The sequence below is a fragment of the Balaenoptera physalus genome (assembly GCF_965194825.1).
Source record: "Balaenoptera physalus genome assembly, chromosome: 13".
Lineage (NCBI taxonomy): Eukaryota > Metazoa > Chordata > Mammalia > Artiodactyla > Balaenopteridae > Balaenoptera > Balaenoptera physalus.
Genome location: NC_138892.1, coordinates 84,702,641 through 84,727,884, shown reverse-complemented (window position 1 = coordinate 84,727,884; position 25,244 = coordinate 84,702,641). Strand labels below are relative to the sequence as shown.

Sequence of the window (25,244 nt, the reverse complement as noted above, 5' to 3'; positions counted from 1 at the left end):
TTTACTTGTTCTCTGGAGCCATAAAGAATATCTGTGCATTCATCATTTTACAAGCATTTGAGCATCAAATATGTGTTAAGTACATTTCAGAAGTCTCTTGGTTAGAAATGAAAGAAACCTGAAACGTTCTAGCTTAAGAAAAACAAATTTGCTCATTAACAATAATAGTTTTCCTGACTTTTTCAATTGTTCACCTCTATTAGGTATCAGATGTACATCCAGTATGGGTATATTTATCTGTACATTGTGTATATGTATGACTGTAATGTATTCTGTACATTATAAAACAAAGGATAATACAAAATCCATTTTAAATGTAGTATTGCTTCTCGCATTCTGATGGATCATCTTACATACCCCCTAGTCCTCCTCAGCGTGGTATGTGCACACCCTTTTAAAGTCCTCTGCTATACATAATCAAACTGTAGTATGGGCAGGGTTGGAGCTGGTCTTTGGAATGACTGAAGCGACTCAGGTGCCTCAAGGAGTTCTACTTTGTTTTCTTTTTGTCTCTTTCCTTAGTGGCTTCATTCTTTCAGACTGGCTTTTCCATGGGGATAAGACCATGGCTGTTGGCTTTGGGCTCATTTCTTCAGTTTTCACTTATTCAACAAATTATGAATGGAGTGTATAGTTTGTGCCAGGCACTGTTCTAGGTGTTGGAGATACAGCAGTGAGTATTAAAAAGAAGGATATTAAAGTGGTACGTGCTATGCAGAGGATTAAAATAAGGTGATATGACAGTGATTAAGTGGCTGCTTACTAATGCCTTTGTCCACAGGGGGCATTAAAGCTGAGATCTGACTCACAAGAAATAGCCAGCCATGCAAATATCTGGAGGAAGAGTACTGTAGGGAATAGCTCAGGCAGAATTTCTAAAGTGGGACTGAACCTGCATGCCGAGGAGTAAGTTAAGGCATTGGGTTTAGAACTTAGAAGATGAGGAGAGTTTTGTGATGTATGGGATTTTCCCTTCCATTTCTAGTTGCAAATATCCTGAGGAAAGATAGATTGATCCAGCTGGAGTCAGTTTCTTATCATTAGGAATAATTATTATGGCTGAGATATGTAGCTTGGCGTGGGTTGTCTACCCTTGTGGCTAGAAGAAACATGAAGGGAAGGGTGTGGGTTGGCAAAATGACTATAGGCCTTGTGGGTCAAGGGCATCTCATTTCGTTAGCTGAGAGTTCTGTCTTAATATATTTGAAGATACCTATTGTGTCTTTGTTGACTTTTTATCAAGGCTAAACTTTTATAGTTTTCTTTGTATCTGTTCGTTCTTTTCTGAAATGAGTATTTAACAACATGTATTGCTTTAACATTGCATGGTAGTGGTGAGGATGAAAAGTGGAAAGAGAAGATGGAACTCTCACTGCATCCTATGAAAAAATCTATTTCATTCCCTGAATAGTTCATGTGTAAAGGATATACGTAATTTGAGGACTCTATTTCCTAAGGCAGGGAAATTGGCCAGTGTATTTTATAAAGTATTTCTTAAGTTGAAAACAAAAGGAGTTTCCAGATGTATCTTCATAACTGAGAAAACTTTAACCTGTATTGTTTCACCTTCCAAATATCCCAAGTGTTTTTTGAGTAATACTTTTGCTTATTGGTTTTTGGTAATGTTGAAAACATCAATATGACAGTGAGGGTTGCATGGTTTGAATTCCGTATAGCAGTGAGAGACTATAATATTGACTCAAAGTGGTATTCACTATTACGGGCAAAGCTCGGTACTAGATTCTGATGTTTCTGAAGTGATGCAGCTGCAACACATCAGCTCTCTGTGATGCTGCATGACAGTCTTAATTCTTGAAGTCACATGTAGTAGGTGCCTATAAAGAAGCACAAGACTAATTTCCATTTAAAATTGAGTATGAAATATACTGTTAATAAACCATGAAATAATTATAGAATTTGATATCATGTTCATATTAAGCAATCATGGCATTATTATTCAATTTTCAGTGTTTGAGCTAGGTTAGGTTTGATTCATAACCTAAAACAACTCTTACATTAGAGTTCCAAGGTGAGCCTTGTATGTTTGAAATACTTAATTTAGATGTTGAAGTGTTGGATATTATGAATACAGAGCCTTTAAAAAATTCCCAAGAAAAGAACTCTGTGGTGAACTATTTTGCTTTACTGTTATTACAGAATTTTAACAACGCTTTTCTATGTTGCGATTTTGGGTTTTGTACATGCAGGTTGTGAGAAATAAACTAGAAATCCTGTCTCTGTGGGTTGGAATCTAGTGTGGCTTCAAACGGCAAACAAGATATTTTAGCATGTATGTGCCAGGTAAAATTTTAAATGGACTTTCCATAGGGTACAAACTTCTAAAGCCAACTGATGTAAAGTGATTTTATAGTTGCAGACAGACTTCTGTTGACTTACATTTGTTTTTTTTTACCTTATGGTGGGAAATCAGTAGCTGATTAAACAAACAACTAAAGAAATATCTCTGTACATCCTTAGTACAGCTTGTTCCTGTTCACTTGTGACAAATTGTTTGGGGAAGAGTTCTGAGATGACATGCCAAGACTTAATATCCTAAGAGTCTAATAGGGTTTTTTCTTTATATTTTTAAAATGACAAGTGTATTTCAAGATCTAGAATTTCTTGACTTGTTTAAAGGACTTTATGTAGAAGAACTGAAATGAGTAATTTAAGGTTTTTAATTATACTTAAAGAAGATATGTATGTTTTCTTCTTTCCTTTCTCCTAATTTATTTCAGAACTTTAGGAAAGGGACATTATAGCACCATTAGGGTGGCCAAATTTAGAAAGGTCTAGGTGAATTGATTGTCTTTCAGCTTGCATTATTCTTATTTATATGAGTGGCTAGAGATGTCACATGTAATTTGAGGTCTACATCTGGTTTTATGTTAAGTGAATCTGATCCAAGCTCAGCTATCTTCAATGGTGATTTTCCCAGCTGTAAATTAGGAACTTGGCATTGAAAATCATGTGGTTTTGTGTAAGTAGAATTCAGATTGTGATGTTTTCTGTCACTTCATAATTCTAATTTTAGAGTTTTAGTTTTTAAAGCAGAATAATTCACTCCAGAAAAGTCTGCAATCTATGATTTCCCATATATCGCCAGGAACGATGGTCAATGGTTTGAATGAAACTGAATATCTTTTATTAGAAATATGGTGGAGCCTTTTACTCATGCACTCATAGAATTTTAACCATGAATTTTCTATCTTTTATGTATAAAAATATAGGAGAGCCTTTGTATTTGCATTCTTAAATTTCTTGGAAACACAGAGATATTTATGGAATTTTCCTGCAGTGGTAATAAAAAGGGGTAGAGTAGGGAATAAACCTAGAGGACGAGCTACTTAGTGCTCTTTTGCCTTACTTAAAAAAAAAAAAAAATCGCCTTTCAAAATATTGGTCTGAATTGCACAGGGTTTCAATTTGAATATTGCGGGTATCATGAAGTCTTTTCTTGTAGCTGTTATCTATTGTTTAATGCCATCTAGTAGATTACAAGTGCCTTGGGGGGTCGAGGGTACTATATATTCATCGTTGTATTACCTTATAATACTTAACTCCTCACATAATATGTTACACAGAGTAGGTATAACAGGTTTGTTGAATTAAATTGGATTGACTTGAAGTAGAAGGGAGGAATTAGGCAGATGGAAAAACAGAAAGGGATAAAGAAAGAAAGCTGAGTCTTGTAGTCTTTCTAGATATGTTGTTTTAGTTTAAGTAATCAAGAATGGTGATATCTTATTTACATTTAAAAACGTTTATGACTGACTAGTCAGAAATTGTAGCATGTCTTTGTTCTGTACCAACTAGTGATTTACCTTTCAATGAGCTGCTCTGTGTAATAACTCTGGTGGTTAAAAAATACCATTATTTTGTTTCAGGAGATAACTCTCATGAATTAAATTCTAGACTAATTTCTTCAGTCTTTCTGCCCCAGCCCCAATACCTCCATTAAAAAAAAATCAGTGTGTAATTTGCATATATTGTGAAACGAACAGATCAGAGGTGTATATTTTCTTGGGTTCTGACATATATGTAACTGTGTAACTATACTCTGATCAAGATACACAACATTTTCATTTCCCCAGAAAGTTCTTTAATTCCACATGTACTCTTTCTATCCCTGTTCCCTGACCCACTACAATATGAACTGTTTGTTACTGGCTTAATTTGCCCAACGTAATGTTTTTGATTTATTTTTGATTATTATTATGAAGTCTATTCACTTCAGTCTTCTTGACACCTAACATAAAATTTACCGTCTTTACCATTATAAAGTGTATAATTCAGTGGCATAAAGTGCAGTCACATTGTTGTACTACCATTACCACTACCATTCATCCTCTTTTCATCTTGTAAAACTGAAACTTCATCCTTATTTCTTAATTTAAAGAACACTTTAAAAAAGAATTTATAGTACAGGCTCCTATATCCAACTTAGTTGGCCTGGTAATTTTAAGTTTATAAAATTTTTTTTTGGCCAAAGTGGGTAGTCATAAAGATGATCTGTACATACCTTAAAACATAATATATATTTATAGTTCAGTCTTTTGATGTTGGGCCCACATCTTTTCTGTGAGCATAGATCTCCTGATTGGAGTTCATCATGGACTTTCTTAAATCGGATAAATGTATATGTATAGCTGATTCACTTTGTTGTAAAGCAGAAACTAACACACCATTGTAAAGCAATTATACTCCAATAAAGATGTTAAAAAAACAAAACAAAACAAAAAACTTTAAAACATTATCTTCAATTCCTAGTTTCAATTTCCTTTTAAGTGTACTGAGACAGTTAAAAATGGTCCCAGTGGTTATTATACTAAATGCTTATAAATAGTCTTGCCTCTTGACAGTATTTCTTTTTAAAGCAATTAATTAGCCTTTATCAATTTGTTGTAAAGTGTTCAATTTATTCATGGGAACAATTACTTCTAGTTCTTATAGATTTTAAAAAATATTTAACCAAATTATGTAATTATATTAACAGATAAAACTGAGATTAAAAATGTACAAAAACAACGAATTCTTGATAGTGTACAATTCAGCTGATGGGAGCACAGGTTCGGGGTCATGTCCTTGTAACCTTGACACTTTCCTTCACACTGTGAGAATCAAAAGTAGTTGAGAACATTGGTTTACCTCATGATTTACTCATGAGTTAGTTAATGGAAGACAATTAAGAGAACTTTCACAGATAGTAAGTTGATAATTTAAAAGTTTTTAAAAATTTCATTGCATTATACCTATAAATTGGCAGTCTGCTTTCTTTTCTGTTGTTATGGTGAGTTTATATATGCCATAAAATGAAATTATAGTTTTTGTTTTTCTGTTGTACAGCAAACAACATCAAAATTTAATTAGTTTTGTTCACTATTTTGTGGGTCAGGAATTTGGGGAGGATTTTGCTGGTTTATATTGTTCTAGTCAGGTGGTGGCTAAGTGCTGGGGTCATCTGAAGGCCTCTTCATTTACATATCTAGTATCGAAGCAAACTTTACTTGAAGAGTGGGAGATTCATTAGGTATTTTTCTCTTCGTGTGAGCTCTCCATATGTCCGTTTTGCGTTACCTTACAGGATGTGGTCTCAGGATAATCAAATTTCTTCTGTGGAGGGTGGTTTCCTCCAGAAAGAGTGTTCTGAAAGACAGGAGGTGAAAGCTGTCACTTTCGTAAAGCCTAGGCCCAGAAAATGATACAATGTCATTTCTGCCACATACTGCTGGTCAAAGCAATCAGTCACAGAGCCCATTCACATTTAAGGGGAGGAGACATAGACTCTACTTCTCCATAGGAGGCATATCAAAGAATTTGTGGCCATTTTTAATCTGCCACAGGTTTAAATGGTGTATATAATTAATGACATTTTTACTTCAAAAAGTCGAGAATATTTCTGGTGGATGTCAACATTGAGGTCTATGGAAGAAAACATGGGTTTATGTTTAACTGATTCGAATTATAAATGAAACATTTGGAAAGAGTAAAACTGATGAAGACTAGAATGCTGGTGGCGACTTCATTATAATAATGGCTATTGTAAAGTTCTTATTTATCAATACAGCTCCTGGTCCAGCATTAGGTTTGAGTTACAGTGCCTCATAGCATTAAAAAAAGGGGAAGAAAACAACGCTCAATAAAGTATATAGATGAATTTAAGTTTTAGTCTTTTGGCAGGCTGCAAATCCCATTTGGTATCTGCGTAACAGACATTTTAGACAACAGTGTGAGTTGACTTTAAGTGGACTAGGTCTGAGTTTCATGTCTTAGAAGGCAGCATTTTAAGATGAATTTAACATTTATAAATATTCTTTCTTCTTTGTTATATAAGCTGGATGTAGTGTCATTTTTGTATGTAAGTTGGTAAAATTTACCTTTGATTTTAAATGTAATATCTTTCATCATCTTTAACAATGAAGGACAATCAGATATTATGAGTAACATATTTTTCAGTGACACACTGTGGTCTTTTTTGATGACCCATTGGTCATTAAACAGTGAAGAAACAGGGAAGAATTTCTAAAATGGTCATTAGAAATAATTTATTTCACTAGGTTTTGCTACGTAATATTACTTTTATTAAGATCAGCCCACATTTGAATATGTGTTACGTTTAGTTCGATGCTGAGAATATATAGATCAAAGAAATTTGATCTATATATTCTTATTTAATCGATATCAAATTAATATAATTAATACTGGTGTTGAATTAATTTTTGAATAAAGCAAGAATGGAAATGGTCTTTCTCCTTGTGATTGTTTGGTACTGGCACCTGTTTCCATGATGGTGCCAAGAGGAATTACTTTCAGATTTTAATTCTGCTGTAATTTTAAGTCATGCTTCTCTTTAGACAAAGGCTGGTTATTTCCAGTGACGTGTGAAACAGTGTTATTAGAAATGACTCATTAAATTTCTTATGTACTTCGGTTCTGTTACATAATTTATAGAAATAATAATTTTTGTAGTTGTTAACTTTGTTTAAAAATAAAACAAATTTTGTTCATTTATTTTTTATTGAAGTATAATTGACTTACAATATTATATTAGTTTCAGTTGTACAACATAGTGACTTGATATTTTTATACATTATAAAATGATCACTATGATAAGTCTAGTTACTATCTGTCATTATGCAAATTATTACAATATTATTGAGTGTATTCCCTAAGTTGTACATTACATCTTTGTGACATTTGTTTTATAAATGGAAGTTAGTACCTCTTAATCTTGCTTACCTATTTCACTTATCCCCTGACTCTCCTTCCCTCTGGTAAATACCTTTTTGTTTTCTGTATCTCTGACTCTGTTTCTGTTTTGTTATGTTTGTTCATTTGTTTTTAGATTTCACATATAAATGAAATCATATGATACTGTCTTTCTCTGTGTGACTTATTTCACTTAGCATAATGCTCTCTAGGTCTTTTTTATGGCTGAGTAATATGCCATTGACTATCTATACCACATCTTCTTTATTTTTTCATCTATTGATGGTCACTTAGGTGGCTTCCATATCTTGGCTATTGTAAATAATGTTGCAGTGAACATAAGGGTGCCACATATATCTTTTTGAATTGGTATTTTTGGTTTTTTTTGAAAAAATACCCAGAAGTAGAATTGCTGGACCACATAATAGCTCTATTTTTAAGTTTTTGAGGAAACTTCATAATGTTTTTCATAGTGGATGCACCAATTTTCACTGTGAAAATTATATGAGGGTTCCCTTTTCTGTATGTCCTTGCCAAGACTTGTTATTTTTGTCTTTTTGGTAATAGGCATTGTGACAGGTGTGAGGTGATACCTCATTACGTTTTTGATCTGCATATTCTTGTTGATTAGTGATATTGAGCATCTTTTCATGTGTCTGTTGCCATCTGTCTGTCTTCTTTGGAAGAATGTTCAGGTCCTCTGTCCATTTTTTAATCAGATTATTTATTTTTTTGATGTCAAGTTTTATGTGTTCTTTGTATATTTCAGATGTTAACCATTAGCAGATATAGTGTTTGCAAATGTCTTATCCCTTTCAGTAGGCTGCCTTTACATTTTGTTGACAGTTTCCTTTATGGTGCAAAAGCTTTTGTTTGATGTAGTTCCATTTGTTTATTTTTGCTTTTGTTTCTTGCCTGAGGAGACATATCCAAAAACATAGCTAAGACTGATGTCAAAGAGGTTACTGCCTATGTTTTCTTCTAGGAGTTTATGGTTTTAGATCTTACATTTAGGTCTTTAATCCATTTTGAGTTTGTTTTTGTATATGGTATGAGAAAATGGTCCAGTTTGATTCTTTTGCATGCAGCTGTCCAGTTTTCCCAACACTATTTATTGAAGAGCCTGTCTCATTGTGTATTTTGGCCTACTTTCTAGTAGATTAGTTGACCATATAAGCATGGGTTTATTTCTGGGATCTCTATTCTGTTCCATTGATCTATGTGTCTGTTTTTATGCTTATACTGTATTGTTTTGATTACTATAGTTTTGTAGTATGATTTGAACTCAGGTAGTGTGATACCTCCAGTTTAGTTCTTTTTTCTCAATATTATTTTGGCTGTCTAGGGTCTTCTGTGTTTCTATACAAATTTTTGAATTGTTTGTTCTAATTATGTGAAAAATGCTATTGGTATGTTGATAGGGATTGCATTGAATCCATAGATTTCCTTGGCTAGTATGGTCATTTTAACAATAATTCTTCCAATTCATGAATACGGTATATCTTTTCCTCTGGTTGTGTCATCTTCAATTTCTTTCAGTGTCTTTTAGTTCTCTGAGTCCAGGTCTTTTTCTTCCTTGGTTAGATTTATTCCTAGGTATTTTATCCTTTTTGATGTAATTATAAATGGACTTGTTTTCTTAATTTCTCTTTCTGATAGTTCATTGTTAGTGTATAGAAATGCAACAGATTTCTATATATTAATTTTCTGTCCTGCAACTTTACCAAATTCATTGATGAGTTCTAGTAGTTTTCTTAGTGGCATCTTAAGGATTTTCTACATATGGTATGTCATCTGCAAACAGTGACAATTTTCCTTCTTCCTTTCTAATTTGTATTCCTTTAATTTCTTTTTCTTGTCTGATTGTTGTAGCTAGGACTTTCAGTACTATGTAGAATAAAAGCTAGGAGAGTGGGCCTCCTTGTCTTGTACCTGATCTTAGAAGAAATACTTTCAGCTTTTCCCTGTTTGAGTGTGATGTTGGCTGTGGGTTTGACATATATGGCCTTTATTATGTGGGGCATGTTCCCTCTATACCCACTTTGTTGAGAGTTTTTTATCATAAATGGATGTTGAGTTTTGTCAGCTTTTTTGTGTGTGTCTGTTGAGATGCTCATATGATTTTTATTCATTCTTTAATTTATTAATGTGGCTTATCACGTTGACTGCTTTCTGGATATTGAACCCTCCTTGCACCCATGGGATAAAGTCCACTTGATCATGGTGCATGGTCCTTTTAATGTATTGTTGAATTTGGTTTGCTAATATTTTATTGAGGGTTTTTGCATCTATGTTCATCAGTGATATTGGCCTGTAATTTTCTTTTTTTGGTTATGTCTGTCTGATTTTGGTATCAGGGTGATGCTTGCCTCCTAGAATGAGTTCAGGAACATTCCATCCTCTGTAAATTATTGGAATAGTTTAAGAAGGATAGATGATAACTTAAAAAAAACGTTTCATAGAATTCACCTGTGAAGCCATCTGACCCTGGACTTTTTTGGGGGGAATTTTTTTTTTATTACTGATTCAGTTTTATTACTGGTGATTGGTCTGTTCAGTTTTTCTGTTTCTTCCTTATTCAGTCTTGGGAGGTTATACGTTTCTAGGAATTTACCCATTTCTTCTTGGTTGTCCATTTTATTGGTGTGTGCTTTTTCTTAGTAATCTCTTATCATTCTATTTCTATAGTCTTGGTTGTAACTACTTTTCTTTCATATCTGATTTTATCTGTTTGGGTCCTCTCTTTTTTTTTCTTGATGAGTTTGGCTAAAGGTTTATCAATTTGTTTATATTTTGAAGAATCAACTCTTTGTTTCATTGATCTGTTCCAGTTTTTTTAGTCACTAATCCTTTTATTTCTGCTCTGAGCTTTATGATTTATTTCCCTGTACTAAATTTGGGTTTTGTTTATTCTTCTTTTCCTAGTTCCTTGAAGTGTAAGGTTAGGTTCTTTAATTGCAATTTTTCTTGTTTTCTGTGATAGGTTTGTACTGCTATAAACTTCTCTCCTAGAACTGCTTTCACTGTGTCACAGAGATTTTGTATCATTATGTTTCCATTTTCATTTATGTCCAGATGTTCTTTGATTTCCTCTATGATTTACTCAGTGACCAGTTGGTTGTTTAGTGGCCTCTACATGTTTGTGTTTTTTGCAGTTGTTTTTCTTGTAGTTGATTCCTAGTCTTAGTATTACAGTCAGAAAAGATGCTTGATATGATTTCAATCTTATTAAATTTTTTGAGACTTGTTTTGTGGCCTAGCATATGACCTATCCTAGAGAATGTTCGATGTACAGTTGAAAAGCATGTGTATTCTGCTGCTTTTGGATGGAATGTTCTGTATATGTCTATTGAGTCCATCTGGTCTAACGTCTCGGTTAAGGCCAGTGTTACCTTATTTCCTGTTTGAATGATCTGTGCATTGATATAAGTGGAATGTTAAAGTCCCCTACTATTACTGTGTTACTGTCCATTTCTCCCTTTATGTCTGTTAATATTTGCTTTACATAATTAGGTGTTCCTATGTTGGGTGCATATATATTTACAATTGTTATGTATTATTGTTGGATTGATCCTTTTATCATTATGTAATGTCCTTTGTCTCTTGTTACAGTCCTTGTTTTTTTTTAATTAAAATTTTTTTAAAAAATATCTTTATTGGAGTATAATTGCTTTACATTGTTGTGTTAGTTGCTGCTGTATAACAAAGTGAATCAGCTATATGTATACACATATACCCATATCTCCTCCCTCTTGCAGCTATATGTATACACATATACCCATATCTCCTCCCTCTTGCGTCTCCCTCCCATCCCCCCTATCCTACCCCTCTAGGTGGTCACAAAGCACTGAGCTGATCTCCGTGTGCTATGCGGCTACTTCCCACTAGCTATCTGTTTTACATTTGGTAATGTATATATGTCAGTGTCACGCTCTTACTTCCTTTCAGCTTACCCTACCCTCTCCCCATGTCCTCACGTCCATTCTCTATGTCTATGTCTTTAGTCCTGTCCTGCCCCTAGGTTCTTCAGAACCATTTTTTTTTCTTTCTTTAGATTCCATATATATGTGTTAGCATACGGTATTTGTTTTTCTAACTCAATTTCGTTTCTTTTTCTGGCTGAGTAATATTCCATTGTATATATGTGCCACATCTTTTTTTTTTTAACATCTTTATTGGAGTATAATTCCTTTACAGTGGTGTGTTAGTTTCTGCTTTATAACAAAGTGAATCAGTTATACATATACATATGTTCCCATATCTCTTCCCTCTTGCATCTCCCTCCCTCCTGCCCTCCCTATCCCATACCTGTAGGTGGTCACAAAGCACAGAGCTTATCTCCCTGTGCTATGCGGTTGCTTCCCATTAGCTATCTATTTTACGTTTGGTAGTGTATATATGTCCATGCCACTTTCTCTCTTTGTCACATCTTACCCTTCCCCCTTCTTATATCCTCAAATCCATTCTATAGTAGGTCTATGTCTTTATTCCCATCTTGCCACTAGGTTCTTCATGACCTTTTTTTTTTTTTCCCCTTAGATTCCATATATGTGTGTTAGCATACAGTATTTGTTTTTCTCTTTCTGACTTACTTCACTCTGTATGACAGACTCTAACTCCATCCACCTCACTACAAATCATTCCATTTCATTTCTTTTTATGGCTGAGTAATATTCCATTGTATATATGTGCCACATCTTCTTTATCCATTCATCTGTCGATGACAGGTTGCTTCCGTGTCCTGGCTATTGTAAGTAGAGCTGCAATGAACATTGTGGTACATGACTCTTTTTGAATTATGGTTTTCTCAAGGTATATGCCCAGTAGTGGGATTGCTGGGTCGTATGGTAGTACCATTTTTAGTTTTTTGAGGAACCTCCATACTGTTCTCCATAGTGGCTGTATCAATTTACATTCCCACCAACACTGCAAGAGGGTTCCCTTTTCGCCACACCCTCTCCAGCCTTTACTGTTTGTAGATTTTTTGATGATGGTCATTCTGACCCGTGTGAGGTGATACCTCATTGTAGTTTTGATTTGCGATTAGTGATGTTGAGCATCCTTTCATGTGTTTGTTGGCAGTCTGTATATCTTCTTTTGGAGAAATGTCTGTTTAGGTCTTCTGCCCATTTTTGGACTGGGTTGTTTGTTTTTTTGATATTGAGCTTCACGAGCTGCTTGTATATTTTGGAGATAATCATTTGTCAGTTGCTTCGTTTGCAAATATATTCTTCCATTCTGAGGGTTGTCTTTTCGTCTTGTTTTTGGTTTCCTTTGCTGTGCAAAAGCTTTTACGTTTCATTAGGCTCCATTTGTTTATTTTTGTTTTTAATTCCATTTCTTTAGGAGGTGGGTCAAAAAGGATCTTGCTGTGATTTATGTCATAGAGTATTCTGCCTATGGTTTCCTCCAAGAGTTTTATAGTGTCTGGCCTTACATTTAGGTCTCTAATCCACTTTGAGTTTATTTTTGTGTTTGGTATTAGGGAGTGTTCTAACTTCATTCTTTTCCACGTAGCTGTCCAGTTTTCCCAGCACCACTTATTGAAGAGGCTGTCTTTTCTCCACCGTATATTATTGCATCCTTTATCAAAGATAAGGTAACCATATGTATGTGGGTTTATATCTGGGCTTTCTATCCTGTTCCATTGATCTGTATTTCTGTTTTTGTGCCAGTACCATATTGTCCTGATTACTGTAGCTTTGTAGTATAGTCTGAAGTCTGGGAGCCTGATTCCTCCAGCTCTGGTTTTCTTTCTCAAGATTGCTTTGGCTTTTCGGGGTCTTTTGTGTTTCCATGTAGATTATGAAATATTTTGTTCCAATTCTGTGAAAAATGCCATTGGTAATTTGATAGGGATTGCATTGAATCTGTAGATTGCTGTGAGTAGTATAGTCATTTTCACGATATTGATTCTTCCAATCCAAGAACATGGTATATCTCTCCATCTGTTGGTATCATCTTTAATTTCTTTCATCAGTGTCCTTTAGTTTTCTGCATACAGGTCTTTTGTCTCCCTAGGTAGGTTTATTCCTAGGTATTTTATTGTTTTTGTTGCAGTGGTAAATGGGAGTGTTTCCTTAATTTCTCTTTCAGATTTTTCATCATTAGTGTACAGGAATGCAAGAGATTTCTGTGCATTAATTTTGTATCCTGCTGCTTTACCAGATTCATTGATTTGCTCTAGTAGTTTTCTGGTAGCATGTTGAGGATTCTCTGTATAGTATCATATTATCTGCAAACAGTGACAGTTTTACTTTTTCTTTTCCGATTTGTATTCTTTTTATTTCTTTTTCTTCTCTGATTTCTGTCGCTAAAACTTCCAAAACTATGTTGAATAATAGTGGTGAGAGTGGGCCACCTGGTGTTCCTGATCTTAGTGGAAATGGTTTCAGTTTTTCTCCATTGAGAATGATGTTGGCTGTGGGTGTGTCATATGTGGCCTTTATTATGTTGAGGTAAGTTCGCTCTGCCTGCTTACTGGAGGGTTTTTATCATAAATGGGTGTTGGATTTTGTCAAAAGCTTTCTCTGCATCTATTGAGATTATCATATGGTTCTTATCCTTCGGTTTGTTAATATGGTGTATCACATTGATTGATTTGCATATATTGAAGAATCCTTGCATTCCTGGGATAAACCCCACTTGATCATGGTGTATGATCCTTTTAATGTGCTGTTGGGTCTGTTTCTTAGTATCTTGTTGAGGATTTTTGCATCTATGTTCATTAGAGATGTTGGCCTGTAGTTTTCTTTTTTCTGACATCTTTGTCTGGTTTTGGTATCAGTGTGATGGTTGCCTTGTAGAATGAGTTTGGGAGTGTTCCTCGCTCTGCTATGTTTTGAAAGAGTTTGAGAAGGATAGGTGTTAGCGCTTCCCAAAATGTTTGATAGAATTCTCCTGTGAAGCCATCTGTTACTGGGCTTTTGTTTGTTGGAAGATTTTAAATTAAGGTTTCAATTTCAGTGCTTTTGATTAGTCTGTTTATATTTTCTTTTTGTTCCTAGTTCAGTCTTGGAAGGTTGTGCTTTTCCAAGAATTTGTCCATTTCTTCTAGGTTGTCCATTTTATTGGCATATAGTTTCTTGTAGTAATCTGTCATGATCCCTTGTATTTCTGTAGTGTCAGTTATTACTTCTCCTTTTTCATTTCTAATTCTGTTGATTTGAGTCTTTTCCCTTTTTTCTTGATGAGCCTGTCTAATGGTTTATCAATTTTGTTTATTTTCTCAAAGAACCAGCTTTTAGTTTTGTTGATCTTTGCTATTTTTTCTTTTATTTCTTTTTCATTTATTTCTGATCTGATTTTTATGATTTCTTACTTTTTGCTAACTTTGGGTTTTCCTTTGTTCTTCTTTCTCTAATTGCTTTAGGTGTAAGGGTAGGTTGTTTATTTGAGATTTTTCTTGTATCTTGTGGTAGGATTGTATTGCTATAAACTTCCCTTTTAGGACTGCTTTTGCTGCATCCCATAGGTTTTGGGCCATCGTCCTTTCATTGTCATTTGTTTCTAAGTATTTCTTGATTTCGTTAGTGATCTCTTGGTTATTTAGTAGTGTATCGTTTAGCCTCCATGTGTTTGTATTTTTTACATTTTTTTTCTTGTAATTGATACCTAGTCTCATAGCGTTGTGGCCAGAAAAGATACTTGATACGATTTCAATTTTATTAAATTTACCAAGGCTTGATTTGTGACCCAAGATATGATCTACCCTGGAGAATGTTCCATGAGCACTTGAGAAGAAAATGTATTCTGTTGTTTTTGGATTAAATGTCCTATAAATATCAATGAAGTCCATCTTGTTTAATGGGTCATTTAGAGCTTGTGTTTCGTTATTTATTTTCATTTTGGATGATCTGTCCATTGGTGAAAGTGGGGTGTTAAAGTCCCCTACTATTATTGTGATATTGTCGATTTCCCCTTTTATGGCTGTTAGCATTTGCCTTATATATTGAGGTGCTCCTATGTTAGGTGCATAAATATTTACAATTGTTATATCTTCTTCTTGGATTGATTCCTTGATCATTATGTAGTGTCTTTTCTGTCTCTTGTAATAGTTTTTATTTGAAAGTCTATTTTGTCTGATATGAGAATTGCTACTCCAGCTTTCTTTTGATTTCCATTTGCATGGAATATCTTTTTTCCATCCCCTCACTTTCAGTCTGTATGTGTCCCTCGGTCTGAAGTGGGTCTCTTGTAGACAGCATATATATGGGTCTTGTTTTTGTGTCCTTTCAGCCAGTCTATGTCTTTTGTTTGGAGCATTTAATCCATTTACATTTAAGGTAATTATTGATATGTATATTCCTATTACCATTTTCTTAATTGTTTGCAGTTTGTTGTTGTAGGTCTTTTTCTTGTCTTGTGTTTCCTGCCTAGAGAAGTTCCTTTAGCGTTTGTTGTAAAGCTGGTTTGGTGGTGCTGAATTCCCTTAGCTTTTGCTTGTCTGTAAAGGTTTTAATTTCTCCATCGAATCTGAATGAGATCCTTGTTCGGTAGAGTAATCTTGGTTGTAAGTGTTTCCCTGCCATCACTTTAAATATGTCCTGCCACTCCCTTCTGGCCTGCAGAGTTTCTGCTGAAAGATCAGCTGTTAACCTTATGGGGATTCCCCTGTATGTTATTTGTTGCTGTTCCCTTGCTGCTTTTAATATTTTTTCTCTGTATTTAATTTTTTATCGTTTGATTAATATGTGTCTTGACGTGTTTCTCCTTGGATTTATCCTGTATGGGACTCTCTGCCCTTCTTGGACTGGACTATTTCCTTTCCCATATTAGGGAAGTTTTCAACTATAATCTTTTCAAATATTTTCTCTGTCCCTTTGTTTTTCTGTTCTTCATCAGAGACCCCTATAATTAGGATGTTGGTGCATTTAATGTTGTCCCAGAGGTCTCTGAGTCTGTCCTCAATTCTTTTCATTCTTTTTTCTTTATTCTTATCTGTGGTAGTTATTTCCACTGTTTTGTCTTCCAGGTCACTTATGTGTTCTTCTGCCTCAGTTTTTCTGCTATGGATTCCTTCTATAGAATTTTTAATTTCATTTATTGTGTAGTTCATCGTTTGTGTGATCATTACTTCTTCTATGTCCTTGTTAAACGTTTCTTGTATTTTCTACATTCTATTTCTAAGATTAGGATCATCTTTAGTATCATTACTCTGAATTCTTTTTCAGGTAGGCTGCCTATTTCCTCTTCATTTGTTTGATCTGATGGGTTTTTACATTGCTCCTTCATGTGCTGCATATTTTTTTGTCTTCTCATTTTGCTTAACTTACTGTGTTTGTGGTCTCCTTTTTGCAGGCTGCTGGATCGTAGATCTCATTGTTTTTGGTGTCTGCTCCCAGTGGGTAAGGTTGGAGCAGTGGGTTGTGTAGGCTTCCTGGTGGGGGAGACTGGTGCCTGTTTCCTGGTGCATGAGGCTGGATTTTGCCTTTCTGGTGGGCAGGGCCACTTCTGGTGGTGTGTTTTGGGGTTTCTGTGAACTTAGTATGATTTTAGGCAGCCTCTCTGGTAATGGGTGGGGTTGTGTTCCTGTCTTGCTAGTTGTTTTGCATGGGGCGTCCAGTCCTGGTACTTGCTGGTCTTTGAGTGGAGCTGTGTCTTAGCGTTAAGACAGAGATCTCTGGGAGAGCTCTCACCCGTTGATATTACATGAGACCGGGAGGTCTCTGGTGTTCTAATGTCCTGAAGTCTGTTCTCCCACCTCAGAGGCTCAGACCTGACACCAGGCCGGAGCACCAAGACCTTAGCAGTGAATGTAGCTGTCTCTGTTATGAAGTCACGTTATGAGGGTTTACCATAGCTGTTTAGCTAGAACAGGCTGACTTGGTAGCAATTTGTGTACGAGGCTGTCTGCAGCAGCTGGTGGCTAAAAGAGTAGGTGTCCACATGTGCTGCTAGAATCTTCAACGTTTATATAGAGGTCTTCACTGGGTTCAGTCACGGATTTGGTACAGGTGGGCTCAAGAACACCTTACTCTCTCAAGGTGGTTTGCTTGAAATAGCTCCTAAGCCTGAGGGTCTACAAGCTGCAGGAAGACGTGACCCCCCAGGGCAGCCTGCAAGCCGAGAGTCTTACCATGAACCCTGCTGCAGCCATCGTGGAATCTCGCTTTCCCTGCTGCTCTGCACTGAGTTCAGTGAAGCTTTCTCTCTTTGCAGATGAGATTCATGCTACCTAAGTTTCCCAAAGCCATAGAGTGCTTAAATGTTGGGCCTGGGGTGCGAACCCAGCAAATCTGGCTCCAAGGTCTGTGTTACCTCACCCAACAAGAGTGGGAAGGCCATGCACCTGAACACCTCACCCCCGTGAGCTGCCTCCTCAAATCCACACTGCTGCAGGAAGAGTCTCAGTCTTTGTTTCAAAATCTATTTTGTCTGATATAAGCATTGCTACTCCAGTTCTCTTTTTAACATTTGCATGAAATACATTTTCCATCCTCTCACTTTCAGCCTGTATGTTTCTTTGGATCTGAAGTAAGTCTCTTTCAGGCGGCAAATATATGGGTCATTTTTTTTGTAACAATTCAGCCAGTCTGTGTCTTTTGATTGAATTATTTAGTTCACATACATTTAAAGTAATTATTGATAGGTATGTAGTTATTGCTGCTGTGTTGATTGTATTCTGGTTGCTTTTGTATTTTTTTTTCTGTTCCCTTCTTTGCTCCACTCCTTGGTGATTTAATGAGTATTTTTGTGTTATGTTTGTATTCATTTCTCTTTTTTTTAGCTTGTATTTTTTATAGATTTTTAGTTTATAGTTACCATGAGTTTTATATACAAGAATATGTATACACATACGTACATACATATGATTTTTTTAAGGTCGATAATCTCTTAAATTCAAATACTTTCTAATAATCTTGCAATTTTACGCCCCCCACCCTCCCTACATTTAATGTTTTTTACATCATATTTTACATCTTTTTGTTTTATATACTCTTTAACTAGTTACTGGCCTCTTAAAGTATCTGCATTTTAAAAAACTTTCTCTCTCTACTTTTTAGTTCAATTTGAGTGACTTCCACTACTCTGTCTTCCAGGTTGCTAGTCTGTTTCTCTGTATTATCTAACCTACTGTTGATTTCTTCTATTGTATTTTAAAATTCTGTTATTGTACTTTTCACTTCCATTTGGTTCTCGTTTATATTTTCTCCCTCTTAAACTCTCACAGTGTTCATCTATTCTTTTCCTGAGTTCATTAAGTGTCTTTATGATCATTACCTTGAACTCTTTGTTGGGTACATTGCTTATCTCCACTTTGCTTAGTTCTTCTTCTCGGGTTTTGTCTTATTCCTTCATTTGAAACATATTTCTCTATGTCATCATTTCGCCTAATTCTCTTTGTTTATTTCTGATATATTAGGTAGGTTGGTTACATTTTCCAATCACGGAGATGTGGCCTTATGTAGGTGTCCTGAGGGTCTCAGCAGCATACTTCCCTGTGGTTACCAAAACTATAATGCTCTAGGGGTGCTACCTAGGTGTGCTGCATGGGCTCTTCTTTTGTGGTGGGGCTGATTGTTGTGGGCCTGTTGTTAGGTAGGGCTCGGCTCTGGCCCTGTAGGCTGCCGGGTCCTGTCTCATGCAGTGATTGCTGGCTTGCTGGTGTGTGGACTGGGTCCTGGGGTTGCTGGCTATATGGCCTGGGGGTCAGGGGCTGGTGCTGGCCTGTTCATGTGCAGGTAAACCCTTAGAGCTAATAGGCTAGAAGGAGAACTCCAAATTGCCAACACCAATGTCTTCATGGTTGAATGATATTCCAGAAATGGCTGCCCACATTATCTGTGTCCCCAGCAGGAGTCCCAATTGCCTTCTGCTTCTCTAGAGGCTTTCCAAGATCAGTAAATGGGTCTGACTCATCTCCTTTCAAAGTACTGCTTCTGCACTGGGATGTGGAATTTGTAAGATTTTGTTTGTGCCCGTTAAGATTGGAGTCTGTTTCCTACAATCCTCCAGCTCTCCTGTACACAAGCCCTGCTGGCCTTCAAAGCCAGATGTTCTGGAGGTTTGTCTTCTGGTGCAGGTCCCCTGGGCTGGGGAGTTCAGTGTTGGACTGAGACCCCTGGCTCCTTGAGGAGAAGCTCTGCAATTGTGATTATCCTCATGTTTGTGGGTCACCTACATGGGAGTGTGGGTCTTGACTATACTGCATCTCTGTCCCTCTCATTGTGGCTCCTTCTTTATATATGTAGTTGTGGAAATTTTTTTCTACTAGTCTTCAGGTTGTTCTCATAGGTAGTTGCTCTGTAAATAGTTGTAGTTTTGGTGTGCTTGTGTGGGGAGCTGAGCTCGGTGTCTTCTTGCTCTTCTATCTTGTCCACACCGTGCTCCCAGTTAAGTTATTTTAATATGTATTCTTTGTATGTTGATGTATAGTTTTCTCATATTAAGTAATAATACTTTTGAGACTGCAGTATCTAAAACTCTACATATCAAAATTTATATTCTACATTAAAACATGGTTCAGATCATATAAAGTGATGTGTAATCATTGTTACCTTAAAACTAGTCATTGGTTAAATACAGTCATCCCTTGGTATCCAAGGGGGATTGGTTTCAGCATCCCCTGCAGATGCTTAAGTCCCTTACAGTTGGCCCTTTTATATCCACAGGTTCCACATCAGTGGATACGGAGGTCTGATTCTTTGAGAGCCTTTTTTTAGTAACTAGGGTATCTTTAAAAGCTGTAAAATACAGGTGAGACACAATTTAGGACCACATGAAATTTGAAAATCTGATTTTTAAAAACAGATTAGGACTTACTTTCATTATGAAATGTTTTTTTCCCAAAGTTTGTTGAAAAATATACTTTATTGTATAATTTAGGTGTGTGATATGTATAATGCTTGTATAGTTAAGTATTTTTCAGTACTTAAAAACACTTAATTTTTACATAAACAATAATAATAAATTTTAAATAAAAAATTGCTCACAGCTCCATCATGCTAACAAAGCTGTACATTTATTCCCTTTTTCATTTTAATGTAGTAGGTATGGTTTTTAGAGATTTCTTTCATTGAAAAGCAGTAAGTAGAAGTATATATTAGTGGAAATTGAAAATTAGTAAATTTTTGTTTGTATGTTTTGTATTATAAGTGATTGAATTATTTTCTTTTTCATGTAACTTTAAACATATCTGTCACTAATAGTTGTTAATCTCTCTCACTCAGTTTTGTTAATGTATTTTAAAAGTTGCCATGTGATAAGCAGAATAATGTTCTTCAAAGATAACAGGTCCTAATCCTGGAAGCTGTAAATGCTTTCTTATTTGGAAAAAGGGTTTGCAATGAGTAGATTATTCTGGATTATCTAGGTGGGCTTCAAATGGTATCACAAGTATCCTAGAAGACAGAAACAAAGCAACATTTTACAGACGTACGGAGGAACAGGTGATGTGACAGAGGAGCAGAGAGTGATTTGAAGATGTTGGCCTTGATGATTAGAATGATATGGCTACAAGTCAGGGAATACTGGCAGCCACCAGAAGCTGGGAAAGTCAAGGAATGGATTCTCACCTAAAGCCTGCTGAGGGAAGCAGCCTTGCTAACTTCTTAATTTCCACCAGTGATACTGATTTCAGACTTCTGGCCTCCAGAATCATGAAAAAATAAATTTCTGTTGTTTTCAGCCACCAGATTTTCGGTAATTTGTTATGGCATCCACAAGAAACTAATATGTGAGTATATGTTTCTATAATCAATGAAAGAGTTAATCATAGAGTAGGAAGGGACCCCAGACTTAAGCAATCTGCTCCTCTCTTCTTGTGACCTGGACATGTTCACATTTGCACTTCCCTTCTTACTGCTAGCCACTTGTCTTTTGCGTTGCAGCTTAAATATCAGGCCATCAAATGAGCCTTATTTTTCTACCCAGTTCTTTACTTTTTCTCCTTATTTTAGTCTTTTTAATTATCTGTGTCATTCATTAAAATTGACAATTATTTTGTTTACTTGTTCTTTGATAAGTGTCACATTAGAAAGACTTCCTGAGGGCAGAGAGAATTGTCCTATTCTGTACTCATAGTACAGTGCCTAGTACATAGTATGTTCTCAGTAAGTAAAAATTGTTGGTATTTTTCAATTACTTATGGGATAAATTTCCTAGTTTTTTAAAAAAAATTGTTCATTCTAGTATCTGACAGTCTCATTGACTGTATGCAGTATTCTTAGTTTATCTACAGTGTGATGGTATATTCTGATCTGACTTTTAACTTTCAATTTCATTTGTCCTGTTTAGGAGACCAGTTTGTTCAGTCCCAGTGATGTCTATTTAGGTCTGTCACTGATCTAGTCATTCTTAGTATATTTTGCTTTTTGATGATGCGACTTTTTGCCTTTATCAGTTGTTACTGTGTTTTATGATATTTAATTTTGCTGACCAGATTTCTTTACATTTCTCTGAATCGCTTATATAGGCTTCTAATAAAGAGAAGGAAAAATATGAGAATATTTAGAATAGAGAGCCCAAGTTTTATTAACTCATTTATTTTTAAACCTTTAAGTATGTGTAGGTCATTTTACTTTTAAGGGCTTTTGGTGTTCAGTACAAAAAACAAATCAGGCAGCTGGTTTTCCAGTTCTTGGATACTACTTGCAAAGCAGTGTATTGGGTAATATGGGGGTGTATAATGACAGGGTTGAAAGATGGACTCTATCCTCATGGGAGCTGTGTAGTCCATTAGGGAAAATTACACAAGTATAATACAAATTTTAAGGGAGATATTACTCTGTGATTGGGGAAAAAAATGTTATAGTACTTCAAAGAAGTCAACCCTGGTAGCTATGCTTGTTTTCGGCTAAAGGAGAGGATGAGTAGGGAAAATAAAGATTGTAAAATGTTATGAACTTAATGATAGTGTAAGACGTGATTATTTGAATATTAAGCTGTATTCAGTCATGTTTCTTTTGGTCAGTTCAAATGGGATTTTATTTTAAAGATGTGCCTTACACTGCCATCTTGCTTATTAAGGTTGATATAAGGGAGAGGTTTTCTTGTGGCTAGATAATTCTAGATTTTTCCCTTCAGATGTGTGACATAAGATAGATGTATTAGTAAATATTGATGTTGAAAATTTTGTAAAAGGTTTTGTTTTTGGATTGGCCTGCCCGTCTGTCCTCTCTTCCACCTACCCTCCTAGTCTTGTTCTTGAAGGATGAATGTGAGCTTATCAGGTAGATAACGTCCTTCATGAAAGGGCATTGCAGGAAGGAGACGTGTGTAAGGAGATGGCATATACTATGTACCCATTAAATGTTAGTTGGTTTTTTAAATAAACTTTTATTTTAAAATAGTTTTAGATTCACATAAATACTTCAAGATAGTACAGAGTTCCTTTATATCCCACCCGTATTTTCTTTTATTATTATCATTTTATATTGATATGGTATATTTGTTATAATTCATGAAGCAATATTGATACATAATTATTAACTAAAGTCCATACTTTACTCAGATTTCCATAATTTTTACCTACTGTCCCTTTTCTATTTTAGAATTCTGTCCATGATATACACTGAATTTAGTGGTCATGTCTCCTTAGGCCCCTCTTAACTGTGATGGTTTCTTAAACTTTGCTTGTTTTTGATGACCATGATAGTTTTGAGGAGTATTGGGCAGTTATTTTGTAGATTGTCCTTCATTTGAGATTTGTCTAATGCGTCACTCATGATTAGACTGGAATTATGGGTTTTGGGGAGGAAGACCACAGAGGTAAAGTGTCATTTTCATCACATCATATTAAGGATACATATTGACAATCTGATTTATCACTGTTGATATTGAACCATGATCATTTGGCAGAACGAGTGTTTTTCAGATATCTCCACTATAAAATTATTCTCCTTCTTCCCTTTCCATACTGTTCTTTTAAGAATAGGGAGTTATGCTTTACATCTTTGAGAGTGGAGTATCTACATAAATTATTTGAAATTTTTCTACATGGAAGTTTTGTCTATTTTTCCTTATTTATTCATTCAAGTATTTATATCAGTATGGACTCATGGATATTTATTTTATATACTTTGAATTATAATCCAAGTACTTAATTTTGTTGGACAAATTCTAGCTTTGGCCGATGGGAGATCTTTCAGTTGACTCTCTTTAACCATCATTTTGTGGTGTGTGTGTGTGTGTGTGTGTGTGTGTGTGTGTATGTTAGTACTTACTTTCCAACACTACAAGATTCTCCAGGCTCATCTTTATGCTTCCTGCCCAACTCTTAGAATCAGACATTTTCTCAAAGAGGTCTGTATTCTTCTATCAGAGAATGGTATTTGAAACCATCGTTTGGGTGCTGGGTGTTCTCATTGCTATCAGGGTGTGGATGCTTGTAGACTTTCTCAGCTGACAGAGAAAGAAAACACGTGAGTATAAATATTTCTGTACGTAACCATCTTTATCTATGTTGAACTAACCATGGCTTCATATTGGTGTTTTCATCTCTAACCCATTACTGCCAGTATCATTCCTGCTTCCTCCTCGCTTATTTGAAACCTTCTCTCCAGCAGTGAGAGATCTGGCTTCCATCATTTGCCATTCGTGGACTTTATTGTTCACTTCCAGTATATACACGTATAGTAGTTTCAGAATGATACTTGAGTACAGTGCTTGTGTACAGTTCCATTTGTTTTTAGTGTTACAGACTACTTATTTCCAAAGATACTTAGCTCCTTTCTCTCCTCAGTGAGCATGTTTTGTACATTTGTAATGCAATTAGATTATTTGATCACATTTTACATTCTATTCTGAGATCTCTCAATTTCTAAATTATTTTAAAATTTTGCATACAGTAAGGTTCATTCTGTGTTATAAAGTTCTGTGGGTTTTGATAGTGTCATGTATGCACTGTTACAGTATCATGCAAAATAGCTTTACGTCCTTAAAAAAATCTCCTATGCTTCACCTATTCAACATTCCCCACCTTTAACCCCTGGCAACCATTGATCTGTTTACCATCTCTCTAGTTTTGCTTTTTTCAGAGTGTCATATAATTGTAGTCATGCAGTATATAGCCTTCTCAGACTGGCTTCTTTCACTTAGTACTGTTCATTTAAGATTGATCCTTGTCTTTTTGTGGCTTGACGGCTCATTCCTCTTTATCACTGTCAAGTATTCCATTGTGTGGATGTATCTCAGTTTGTTATTCTTTTCCATATTGAAGGACTTCTTGGTTGTTTCCAGTTTTTGGTGATTGTGAATAAAACTTATATGAACATTCTCCTGCAAGTTTTTGTGTATATATATATTATTATTTTTAATGTCTTAGAGTCCATGTTAGTTATACTGTACATAAATAATATATTAAGTTTGTACTTAGTAGACCTTATCCTATTCTGAGATATAATTTTTGAAAAATAAATTGGTTTTAGTTTTAATGTTTAGAATAGAACCAGTCACATACTCTAAATAGACAGGCTTCAATAATATTTGGTTATTTATAATTAAATGTTAGTTAATAACCTTGGCATTATAAATAAATAATGATTTGTAGGCAAAATTTATAGTAACATGGTAGTAAGACTCCATTAACCCTAAGGGGAGTACCCAGTTGGACTCTAGGGATTCAACAGGGTTAATGAACTTTAGGAAACAAAACAATTTCTTACTAGGGTCCAATCAGAATCAACTTTATTATTATTTGTTTAATTATGAAATATTTATATTCTGCTGTATGTGGGGAATACAAATGGGAGCAAGACATAAACTTAGGCAGAAAATAGAGTAGGTGCTGTTGTTAAGCGGCTACAGATAAAAAAATTCATTTTTAAAATAAAGTTTATTCATTCAGCAAATAATGATTGAGCAATTATAGTATGTCAGCCATTGTCGATGGGGATATGATGATGGCCAAGAGAAGGGTATTTGATGAATAGTATTGAAAAGCTTTGAATTAAAATAATTCAGGTAAACAAAATAGAGGACCTGGCAGTAGATCCCTGTACGTACAACAATGTTATATATGAAAATTCAATTTAGGAGAATGAAGGTAGGTTATTTAATAACTAGTTCTGGCACATCTGGTTATCCCATTTTAG

At 35.2% G+C, this 25,244-nt stretch overlaps 1 protein-coding gene across 16 annotated transcripts in view; it reads left to right on the top strand.

Moving 5' to 3' along the window:
- CCDC91 (coiled-coil domain containing 91) overlaps positions 1 to 25,244 on the top strand; it is a gene marked incomplete at its 5' end in the record, with an annotated part of 407,914 nt that overhangs the window by 45,063 nt on the left and 337,607 nt on the right. For 2 of the 16 annotated variants that reach the window (XM_082419794.1, XM_082419778.1), the window contains one exon: positions 20,840 to 20,887. The exons of the other annotated variants lie outside the window; for them this stretch is intronic. The remainder of the gene's footprint in view (positions 1 to 20,839; positions 20,888 to 25,244) is intronic. 16 annotated transcript variants of the gene reach the window in all.